The 12,218-nt window shown below is 37.2% G+C and overlaps 1 protein-coding gene across 1 annotated transcript in view; it reads right to left on the bottom strand.

Moving 5' to 3' along the window:
• Window positions 1-721, bottom strand: part of LOC130222025 (NACHT, LRR and PYD domains-containing protein 12-like) — a 272,015-nt gene extending 271,294 nt beyond the window's left edge. Inside the window, 1 exon segment of the mRNA XM_056454634.1 lies at window positions 458-721. The gene's annotated coding sequence lies outside the window, so the exon portion shown is untranslated.
• Between the last annotated feature and the right edge of the window lie 11,497 nt (window positions 722-12,218).

Genomic DNA, 12,218 nt, shown 5'->3' on the forward strand with positions numbered 1-12,218 from the left:
ACCATCTTTTCAATGGCATCTGATCTTGTGTTGATTAATGTCGAGAGAGTATCGACAATGTCTAAGTTAGACGGGGAAACTGCACACTCTTCTTTAAGGAGAGCTTTTTTAGATGCAGGAGGTTTGCACGGTGTTGCAGGATATGATGGAAATTCCTCTTCTGAAAGCATCAGAGACAGGTGACCGACTGTGTTAGCGTAGTCATGGCAGTTAGACATGAGGGGGTTAATTAAATCTGTCGCGGCAGCTTGTTTAGCAGCCTTCATCGTTCTCTTCTTTTCCCGTGACGACATGTAGATGATAGATGACTATTTAATAACAGTTAGAGTCTACCCAGGTTCTTTACCGTGTCTTCTTTTTTTGATATTATAGTTTTGGTGCAAGCGCTCGTTAAATAAAGTGTGGTCAGGTCGCCATCTTGGTCCTTCAATGTAAGATACTGTCGAGTGAAACTCACGCTTCTCAATGACGTACTTTCAAGGATCGTCACGAGCGAGACTTCAGCACCGCGTATAAGCTTTATTAAAACCCATCCGCAGTCAATCCAGATAATAATACACTCTTCTGCAGTTCACAAAGAGAAGGTGCTACAGAACGAGACGATAATCTACTGTTTTGCGCCGTTACAGATGAGATTGTAGGACCTCTGCTTTCGCATCGCCATTCCCCAATAATATCCAGCTGCAGAACCGCAGAACCACACACGTTTGAGGCACACACAATCTGGCACACACAATCTAGGCAAACCATATATGGTTACGACGGATGTTAATGTTATTAAAGTCTTCTTGGACATCGTCATCGATAAATTTTGATATATGTGGTTAATAAATATTGTACACAATAAACAATAGTGTTTACTTTACTTTATTTCACAAATATTGCGATCGAGACGGGCAAATGAGGAGCGATGTTTCCGATCGCCATTCAATATAATAGACTGAACAGATTTCTATCAGTCATCATAGATGATCAGTCATTACCCAGCAAACATTGGTCGGACGACGACGTGCTTTCCCCGGCCAAAAGATGTCGCTCCGCGACGGCATCAGTTGTGTACTGATGGTCTGAAAGCGACGTGCTTTCCACAGCCAAAATTCGTCGCGACCGCACGGCACCAATGCACAACATGTCCTAAAATGCATTAATATGTATACATTTAATCATGTCTATTTATATTGGGGTTGCGTGTATTTACGATTTTATGTACATGTAGTTTAATATATACCACGTCCTGATTAAGTCCACAAATGACGTTGGACAGGTTTATTTTTTATAATGGATTAATTTATAATGAAGGAAATAATAGCAAGTTAATATAGGCAATAATACATTTTATATGTAATAAAAATCTTTTTACATGTAATAAATGTATAAATGTATAGTGTGTATTTGCTTAATTTTCTAATAACTTTTTTATAATGATTACCCGCATGAAATACTGTAGTAATTTATTGTAAGCAATATATTGTTTTTAAACCAAAATTTAGCAATAGAAACAAATTAACTATTAAATATTAATAAAAAAAATGATATATATATATATATATATATATATATATATATATATATATATATATATATATATATATATATATATATATAAATAACTAACAGCTGTGACAGTTTATTAAAAGATTGTAGTTTAAAATCAGATAATCAGTCAAGATAATCAGTTTATAACTATATTATATATTGTTTAAATGATTAACTATAGTAATTCATTTTAATGTGACACATTGTTTGCTTTTTATATTTTCCAACAAACTTATTTTAACCAAGTATGATAATATAAAGATCCTGAATTAGTTTATTACCCTTAATCCTACAATTAGACAGTCTATTATGTTTTCTTTGTGTATGTGGACACGTGAATAAAGTCATGTGTCTTTAACTAATTAATTGTATTTACATAATTTGAGTTCAGAAACTGCAGAGATGTTAAAATGATCGTTACGATATCGTAATAATGACTGAAATGGGAAATCATATTTGTGAATTTTAATAGGTGGCGATAATGCTAAGGAGTTAGTTACCAAATAAGGTTTGCCTAAATCGTGTGTGCTAGATTGTGTGTACCTGAAACGTGTGTTCTGCGGTTCTGCAGCCTGGGCCGTAGATCTGCCTGAATCCAAGTCTGCAGACTCCTGTTCCACACTCCAGTCCAGCAGGAGGCGGTAAAGCACATTTAACTTTGACAGCCGCCAAAATACTGAAGAGGAAGCTGACAAACCGAAAGCGTCAAAGAGCTCAGATTGTGTTCCTGCTGCACAAGAGCGTCTGTACTTCTGCAGGTAAGTTTAATACTTCTACATTACGCTTATTTGTGGAGATGATGAAGGGGTTTATATGTGTATAAGCGTGTTTATAAGCGTGATTTATAGGACTGTCTGCTCCTGACGCTCAAAGCCTCAAACACCGATTAAACACGGTTCAAACACGGTCATTTGAACAATATAATAGGTTATTTTTTATTACTTGAAAGTGTTTGTGCTCTTCTATATCAGGTTGACTCGATAATTTCACATCATTCAGCACAAAATAAACTTTAAACAGAGTCAGGAAATCGAAAGTGAAAGCAGAGCTTCCGTAAACAGAAGAATGCGGATGATCCTTAAACTGCATTTAACTGGTAACGTTTTAGTACTAACTAACTACTAACTAAGCTAATAAATAAATAAAGTAATAAGTTAATAGTTGTCTAAAGCAGAAGTTATCGTGACAGACACATACATATCAAATGATCAAATCTGAGGTGTCAGATCAGGGGTTAAACCAACTGCATTAATGTTAATCAGTATATTTATATATCTGCTGTGAAATGGCTGAAAGTCAGTGTGTGGTCTCCCTCATCATGTGCTCTGTTTCAGTAAGGTCTTGTTTGTGAAGTTAGCATTGATTGCTATAAAGTGTGATGTTCTTAATCTCAGTATATTGTCATCTCCAGGTGATGGTCAGCGGCTGATTGTTTCCTGAACGCTCTGCTAATGTCTGCATTGGTGTTTTAGCTGCAGTATGGCAGAGGAGCGAGTAAAGGACTCTCTCTCAGAGAAACACAGGTATTGACTCTGTTTTTACACCATTATTTCAACACTTTCTCTGAAGAACAAAGACCAACAACAATGCACTTATTTGTGTTGCTATTGCCTGATCAAATGATGGACAAAGCTTCAGTTTAACTTCAGGAAATGTGTTTAGATCATTCTAGATTACAGACAGCTTGATCTGGGGTCATCTTTACCAGAGCTCAATATGTGTCATGTGCTGTTTAAAGTCCTGAACAACATCAGAGTTAAAGCTGACCACAGAACAGTTTCAGCTTGTGCTTATAGAGGAGAGAAAATGAAAATCAACTAAAATTAACACAAATGTGCATGTTAAACCTACAGTGTATAGTTCAAGGGAATTATAAAGTATTTTTGTCTCAGACTCAGAGATTATATTCATTTCTATAGATACAAAATAATATTTTGTATTTTATATTTCCTCGTCTGGTTTTTATAGTAAGTTTTTACTCAAGAGGTTACACAACAAGGTTTTAGAGTCAAATGTGTTTTCAGTGAAGCTGAGATTGTGCAGAATGAGAAAGCAGCACATCACTCGTCTGTTTACCCATGATTCCTGTGTAGCAGACCTGATCACACAGACCTTCAGTCAACTATTAGTGCTGAATTAAACTTTTCAACAAACCTTTTTAAAAGAGACTGAAATTTCTTCTTCAGGTGTGTTTTAATCCTCTGGTGTGTTTGTGTCTTCAGTGTGAGATCAGGATCATGTGTGTCCAGCTCTGTGTCTCTGAAGAGTGACTGGTCTAAAGATGATCCACCAAACTTCAGAGAGAAAACCCCATCATCTGCCATCAGGTATTATAACTTTAAAGCAAAATATGTTAGAAACACAAGAACGGTGTTGCATCATTTTCTTGAATTCATCCACACTCCTGATAAGGACAGATATCTGACCATTAAACATTTATCTACAGTTTGTAACTTTAAATAATGCATCTGAATAAACTCTGCTAGTAAAATATCCTCTTTGTCATATAAAGTTATGAGTCACAAGCCAGAGGATTGATGTTCAGCATCTATTAAATCAAAAAATCTTATCCTGCAAATTCAGCCACATTAATATTTGAGATCATAAAACTATTATTATTACCTTTTTAAAGATTTTAATGAGTAATTTTCAATATTGGGAGGGTTAGCCTAATGAAAGTGATTTTACACCAAACCCCCGTTAGCCACGTTTCCAACTATTATTAGACCTGTTTAATATAGGCTGATAAAAATGTAATGAAAAATCACATCTAAACCTCAGTTTTTCCTTGTTAAACTGTAGACAGAAATAAAATAAAACAGAGCTGTCTGAGTTATTATTTTTAGACATCTAAAAAATGAACACAACCTTACAATACAATAGAAGCTAGAGTATTCTCCAAGATCCAGGACTCCGCTTCATTAACTACACTGAACACTTGAACTAATCTAACACACATTCAGTTGGTTTAGGAAGAGGCAATACAAGTGAAGAATAAAGGTATAGCACTAACAGATAATTTATCATTCATAATTCGCTATGAGCTAATTGTGTTACAAAGAGACAATCAGGAGCACAGGGGCTGATGGGAAATGAAGTCCAGGAAGATAAAACCATGTGCCTTGTACTGTTCATAAAGGCTCGTTTCCACTGACTGGTACAGTACGGTACGGTTCGGTTTGGTACGGGTCACCTTTATGAGGCTTGAGTTTCCACTACCAAGGGTACCCTTTTGGTGGGCGTGGTGTATGACAAAGTTTCAGTCGACGTCATTCTCGCTGGAGGAAATGTCTACAATAAAGCTGTACAGGTCGCTCATATATCATATGAGAAGCACTTCTCACAAAACAGATGCTTTATACACATAAATACTTGTGAAGAAATGTTTATTACTAACTTTTCAATGAACATGAGTTGATTATAACTGCAGATCAATGACAGTGCGAAACAGCCTACTGTAACGTCTGTAATTATATTAAATAACTAAATAAATGAACATATATAAACACATACAGCCCCATACAGTCTCCGATATGTTACCAACTACAGAAGAACTACATATAGCAGACATTTCGTCCATATTTAGGTTCAAAACAACACAAAATATAGCCCACAGTCAGCGAAAACCTCTCATCTGTGTCTGTAATCTTCAGCAGCACATGTAGCCTCTGTTAGAGAACAGTTACATCATTTTGAGTTCATATTAGTCCAAAATGTTAAGATAATAAGTTAGTTATACATGGCATTTTGTTAATGTTTGCTGAATAAATAATGTGTTCCTTTTTTTCCGGCTTCTCCTTTGTTTCTTCATGCTTCACTCTCGCGTTTGTCAGTGTCTGACAGGATCGGGTTTCAAAAGCACGTCAATAATCAAGCGCAGGTTATTATCATCAGCTCAAGAAGTTTGTTATTTCAGATATAATGTTAGACGCACGCGAGTGCTAGCAAGAAAGCAAAACTGCTCGCGCCTCAGACTGGCTCGTAAAAAACTACGGGGCACAGGGTAAATCTGCTCTTCTTCTTGGCTTTGTGGCTGTCCATCAAGACGACGACAAGGTTTGTTCGAGCCCAGATTGACCATGGCTTGTTATTATATGTATTTATAATTCCGCTATAATTTCTCGCTGTGTAATTCAAACATGGTGGTTTTTTTGTTTTCATTCTGGTTTGTTGCGTAAGCGAATGACATATCTCTGTAAACCAATAGCGTTCAGCTGCGCGTGTGGCTCCGCCTTTTGGTACCCTTTCTCGTGTTTGGTACCCTTTCGAAAGGGTGCCGAAAAAGTGGTACGGTACGGTTCGGTACGCTTTTTGACAGTGGAAACGGCCATAAAAGCGTACTAAACCGAACCGTACCGTACCGTACCACTCAGTGGAAACGAGCCATAAGAGAGACTCCAGCAGGTTGTGATGCTCCTTTTCCTCTGGTGTGTTTGTGTCTTCAGTGTGAGATCAGCATCATGTGTGTCCAGATCTGTGTCTCTCAAGAGTGACCATTCTAAAGATGATCCACCAAACTTCAGAGAGAAAACACCATCATCTGCCCAAAGGTATTTAGTTTTTTACATTTTTAATCACACATGGACTATTTCGAACATGTTATTGTGAATGACTTTGTTGGCTCATTAAAACATTTACAGACACCAGATTTTTACTCCGAGTATTTTCAGTGAATTATAATTTTATATTTCCATGTCAATTTAAAACGTATATATTTCTCCATATAGAGTATTCCAGATCTACCTGAGCTCAAACTCCCCTCTCGCCCTGCAAACGAGAGGAAGCCCCAGGCTCAATGGTCTTATGAGCTCAGGGCTCTCTCCTTTTGGCATGCCAAACAAGCTTTATAATCAATCATCAGCTAAGTGTGAACTCTTGAAGCGTGTATGGGTGTTTCCCCAGTACTGGGTTGCAGCTGGAATGGCATCCACTGTGTAAAACATATGCTGGAATAGTTCATTCCACTGTGGTGACGCCTGATAAATAAGGGACCATGCGGAAGGCAAATGAATGAATATCTGTCTCTGTTTGCCTCTAAATGTATAATTACAATAGTTTTATCTGTTAACAGTGATGAATATGAGTTAGCAGATTCAGGAGACGAGCCTCACAGGAGACACAAGAGCTTCACAGACAATCTCCAGTCAATCTTCCAGGTGGTAAAAACTCATTTTGATTAATTAAAGTCACTGAAATAACTCCCTGATACACAGAAATATTTGTTCACAAGACTGTAGAGAACTGAATCTTGTAACCTGCTGGACCTGTCTTAATCTATGAAGGGCCATGCATTAAAATATTTTTTCTTTCTTGTTTTCTTGTGATCGTGACTTAATTTTCAACTTGGCGAAATTGATTTCATATCACATTATCTGCAGGAATTCACTATCACAATCTAATTTATTCATGCAGCAGCTTATTTTAAGCTATACAGAACTACGCTATAAATGTTGAGGCAATATTATTGTAAATGATGAGATGTAATATTACACATGAATATAATCACGAATGTACATTAGTCATGAGTAGGGTTCGGCGATACATCAAATATTAGCGATATTATCAGAATAATTTTGTCGACGATGTAAAATCTTGAAATATCACTTATATTGAATATTTCAAATTCAAGCATGACTACTTTGTCAATAAATTCACAGAGCGTCCAATATTACGCCCCTGTAAGCATTACCATGTGCACAAGAGATGAGTTCGCTCCTGAAGATTCAGCTGTTTTCTCTGACATGTTTGCCAGTCATGATGACAGAAAACACAGAAAGAGAAACGACTTCCTGTCAGTTTTACTAATTTTACAAGAACTTCTAGTTTTGTTGTAATTATGAATGTACTTGGTGTCAGTAGGTGACGTATGCATAAATTTGCATATCTGCATCTGTTAAAATTGTCAGCTGTGTAATGGCTGCTGCTTATATAGCCATGTGACAAGGATTGATTAGCCATGAGAAATCTGACTCCTCCCAAACCTGTGTTGTGTACAGTAACCTCTCTCACATGATAAACACACAAGTTCAATAACTGCTGCCAAATATTAAACTGATCAAATTTGAAACAGAAGAGAAGCAGAGATCTGACTTTACCAGGGATATACCTCACACTCTCAAGACTTTGGTTCAGAAGTTGTTTTGAAATAAAGTTCCTAAATAATTTGCAGTTGGTGCTTTGAAATGGCTGAAATCCCTGCTCATTGAGAAGAGCAGAAACCGTACAGTACAGACACGTCAGATTCTCAAAATCTCCAGTGACTCCAGAAAAGAAAAGATTTGTCACTTTTTTGACATCTTGTTACTGGAAAAGTCTGCAAAGCCGCTAAATATAGCAACAAAGACACTAAATTAGCAAAACTTTTCATGTGTTCATTCATGTGTATTTGATGACTAGTCTAGATTAGGGCTAATCTTAGACGTCTATTAGATTTTCACTGACAGTCCAAGTTTAGCAGAGATGTCTTTGTTTAGATGTTATTAGACTCTGGTTTCCACAGCCGTTCAGATGTTGTGTTTCAGACATTTGTCAGGTATTTGTTCTGCTCCTGTGTGTAGGACTAGTCTCTTAAACATCTAATCCAATGACTGTGTTGTGTTTTATTTTTGTCCTTTGTAGCTGTGAAATGTCATTTTTAATAACATGTGAATGTGTGTGTCTGGTGTGTGATACTTCCAGCTGTCATGTGTGTGCTGCATTGCGCGTCCGGTGTGCGATCCCCTTTAGTGTAATGTGCTCAAAACCTGCCTGGATATACTTTAACTGTGTGTTTATCTGAAAATAACCTTTGAATGTTCATCAGCCAATCAGAATCAAGCATTTAACAGACTCATAGTATCATGTATTATAATGTATTTTGAGTAGTTTGTGGATGAATGAATGTTTTGGTTAAATGTTGTTCTTTTTTCTTCACTCATAGAATCTTGAGAGTAAAATGATCAGATTACTGAAGAATGAACTGGGAAACTTTAAGAAAATCTTACGAGAAGAAAACAGTCAAGAGTTTGTAAAGGACTTTAATGAGAACAGAAGCAGAATCACAGAAGCAGCTCTTGATCTCACACTCTTCTTCCTGAGAGAGATGAAGCAAGATCAAGTTGCTGATACTCTTGAGGGTAAGAGACTCATGGGTAGGCCCACACGAAATCTGCAGACTTTTACAGAGTTTTAGTCTATCATTGAGTCTATTTATTCACTGTGTAAATGTGTGTATATTTATATTCATTCAGTTATTTAATTTCAGTAATATCATTGACTAATATGAAAATGTTTCTGATTTAATCACAGTGCAGTTTGTAAAGTCATATTTTCTGTCCTTTAGTAGATATATTATATGAGACTTGTGCTTTGTTTACCAATTAGGTAAGTCTAATTGGATTTGTATTGTAAACATTAAATATTATTATTGAAGTTAAAAAGGCATTATTTTTAAATTCGTATATTAAGTTTTTAGTTATGATATTCCCTAAATCTTTCCACAGTTATCTGCAGATTGTTTACAAAATTCCCCACAGAAATAGCAAAAAAAAAACCTGAAAATTCTAGGGGTGTAACGGATCACGGTTGATCCATGATTCGAATAGATCACAACCCACGCTTTGGAAGACACGTGACCCGTGGATTAAATTTGTGACGGTCACAGAGAGATCGCCTCTCACGTCAATCAATTCACATGTATGAGAGCATTTAGGCTTTCCTGTAAAATAAAATGATGACGGAAGAAGATGTGGTGGGTTATTGGGGATGTGGTGGGTTTTGTTAAAGGTCACTACATGTTAAGCCTTTATCAATGCATTCAGTGTAAGCTGCACGATTAATCATCACAAGATCAGGATCTCAACACCCACGCAACATCTATTATAAATGATGGTGATTTGCATATGATTATTAATCCTCAAATCGCTGCACTCAAATCTGAAAATGCAAAAATGAAGTTGCAAACAGTCAAATAACACAGAAGTACTGGGAGAACAGTTTATAGTTCAGATAAAATCACTGATGTTTATGGTGAAGATTAAAATCACAGTCATATGCTCAAAAATGAAACTTGTAGGCAGCAATTACATTATTTAACCGTTAGGAGGCGACAACCAGCCGTCACAAATACACCACTGAATAATTCTTCAACAATGATTATCTAGCAATGAAACATGAAGTTTTATGAGTGAAGAACTCAATCGTTTATTGAAGATGTGCCTAAAAGTAAATATGGATTCTGCAGATGATTTCTACATTCAGCGTTAACAGTAACAGTAGGAGTAACAGTGATTTTTTTTTTTTTTTTTTTACAACACTGAATATTTTACTATTTGTTTATTCTGATGATTATTTATACAAAAGCATACATTTTTATAAAAGTGTCCTGCAAAAGACATTTGTCTCTCCTTTATGACTGATCCAAAAAAATGGCCCAATCCGTGACTGAAAAAATCATTATGTGATCCGTGAGATCTGTGACCTGTTACACCACTAGAAAATTCTGTCTGGCCCTACTCATGGACATCTGTCAGACTGTCACTTACCAATTCAAGACTAATGCTATCTGTTTCTTTGCTCCTGTGTTTAGATGAGCTGTTCTTCATCAATCAGCTTAAATATAGCCTGAAGAAGAAATATCAAAGTGTGTTTGAAGGAATTGCTCAGCAAGGAGCCTCCACACTTCTGAATAACATCTACACAGATCTCTATATCACTCAGGGTGCGAGTGAACAGGTCAACACTGAACATGAGATCAGACAGATTGAAGCTGCTTCCAGACGTCATCAGTCACTAGAGATACAGGTTGAATGCAAACATTTGTTTGAAGCACCTGAACAAGACGAGCAGATCAGAACTGTCCTGACAAAAGGAGTTGCTGGCATCGGGAAATCAGTCTCTGTGCAAAAGTTTGTTCTGGATTGGGCTGAAGGAAGAGAAAATCAAGACATCAGATTCATATTTCCTCTTCCATTCAGAGAGATGAACTTTAGGGAGAAAGAAAGACAGAGTTTAAAAGACCTCATAACTCAGTTTTTCCCAGAGACTAAAGGACTGAACCTTACAAGAAGCACACGATTCAAAGTCCTGTTCATCCTTGATGGATTGGATGAATGTCGTGTTCCTCTGAACTTTGCTGGTAATGAGACGTGTTGTGATGTATCTTCAGCAGTCTCTCTGGATGTTCTCCTGACGAACCTCATCAAGGGAAATCTGCTTCCTTCTGCTCTCATCTGGATCACCAGCAGACCAGCAGCTGCCAGTAAGATTCCTGCTGACTGTATTGACCGGCTGACAGAGATACGAGGATTCAGTGATGCTCAAAAGGAGGAGTACTTCAGAAAGAGACTCACAGATCAGAATCAGGCCAGAGAAATCATTGATCACATTAAACAGTCAAAGAGTCACTTTATTATGTGCCACATCCCAATCTTCTGCTGGATTTCAGCCACTGTTCTCCAGAACATTTTGAAGCAGAACAGAAATACTGAACTGAAACACAGGGCTAATGCTGAAACACTGCAGGAATCTCCCAAGACTCTGACACAGATGTACACACACTTTCTCCGCTTTCAGATCCAGCAGAGCAGAAGAAAGTATGATGGAGAAAACACACCAGATGTCTCCTGGGATCCAAACCTCATCCTTTCACTGGGGAAACTGGCCTTCCAGCAGCTGGAAAGAAACAATGTGATCTTCTATGAGAGCGATCTGAAAGACTGTGGCATTGACGTCTATAAGGCATCGGTGTACTCGGGCATGTGTACCCAGATCTTTAAGGAGGAGACGGGGATCATTCTTGGTACCATGTACTGCTTTCTTCACTTGAGCATTCAAGAGTTCATTGCAGCCCTTTATCAACATCTGTTTCTAGACATCGACAAGAAGCATGGATTGTTTTTTATACAGAAAAGCAAAAATAAAGGCATGATTGATTTGCTGAAGACTGCAGTGGACAAGGCTCTGGAAAGTGAGAATGGACATCTGGACCTTTACCTTCGCTTTCTTCTCGGTCTGTCACTCCAGTCCAATCGACAACTCTTACGAGGCCTGTTGACACAGCAGGATGACAGAGACCAGAGCAAAGAGGAAATAATTGCATACATCAAGCAGAAACTTGAAGGAAATCTGTCTCCAGAGAGATCCATTAATCTGCTCTACTGTCTGAATGAACTGAATGATCAAACTCTGCTGAAAGAGATTCAGTCTCACCTCAGTAGAGGAAGTCTGTCATCTGCTGACCTTTCACCTGCCCAGTGGTCTGCTCTGGTCTTTGTGTTGTTGACCTCAGAGGAGGAGCTGGAGGAGTTTGAGCTTCAGAAATTCCAGAGATCAGACGAGTGTCTCATCAGACTATCAGCAGTCATCAAAACCTCAAAAAGAGCTCAGTAAGTCAAAGTCCTTCTTGTTTTCATCTAAGAAATAGACATTTGCTGATATTAAATAATACAATATTAAGTTAATAAACATGCACAATATTGATATTGTAGGCCTTTCAAATGCTGTGAATAATTGTTTATTATTTAATAGTTTAGTGTTTTAAATAACATTCAGATTAATGTATTGGCAGTAGTTTAATGGATAGTTTACAAAACAATATATGTTTACTTATTTACTCACCCTCATGCAGAAATTTTCTTTCTCCTGGGGAACATAAAAGAAGATATTTTGAAGAAAGCATGTAAACATTGACTTGCATAGCATTT

The sequence above is a fragment of the Danio aesculapii genome, chromosome 4, assembly GCF_903798145.1.
Source record: "Danio aesculapii chromosome 4, fDanAes4.1, whole genome shotgun sequence".
In the NCBI taxonomy this organism is placed as follows: domain Eukaryota; kingdom Metazoa; phylum Chordata; class Actinopteri; order Cypriniformes; family Danionidae; genus Danio; species Danio aesculapii.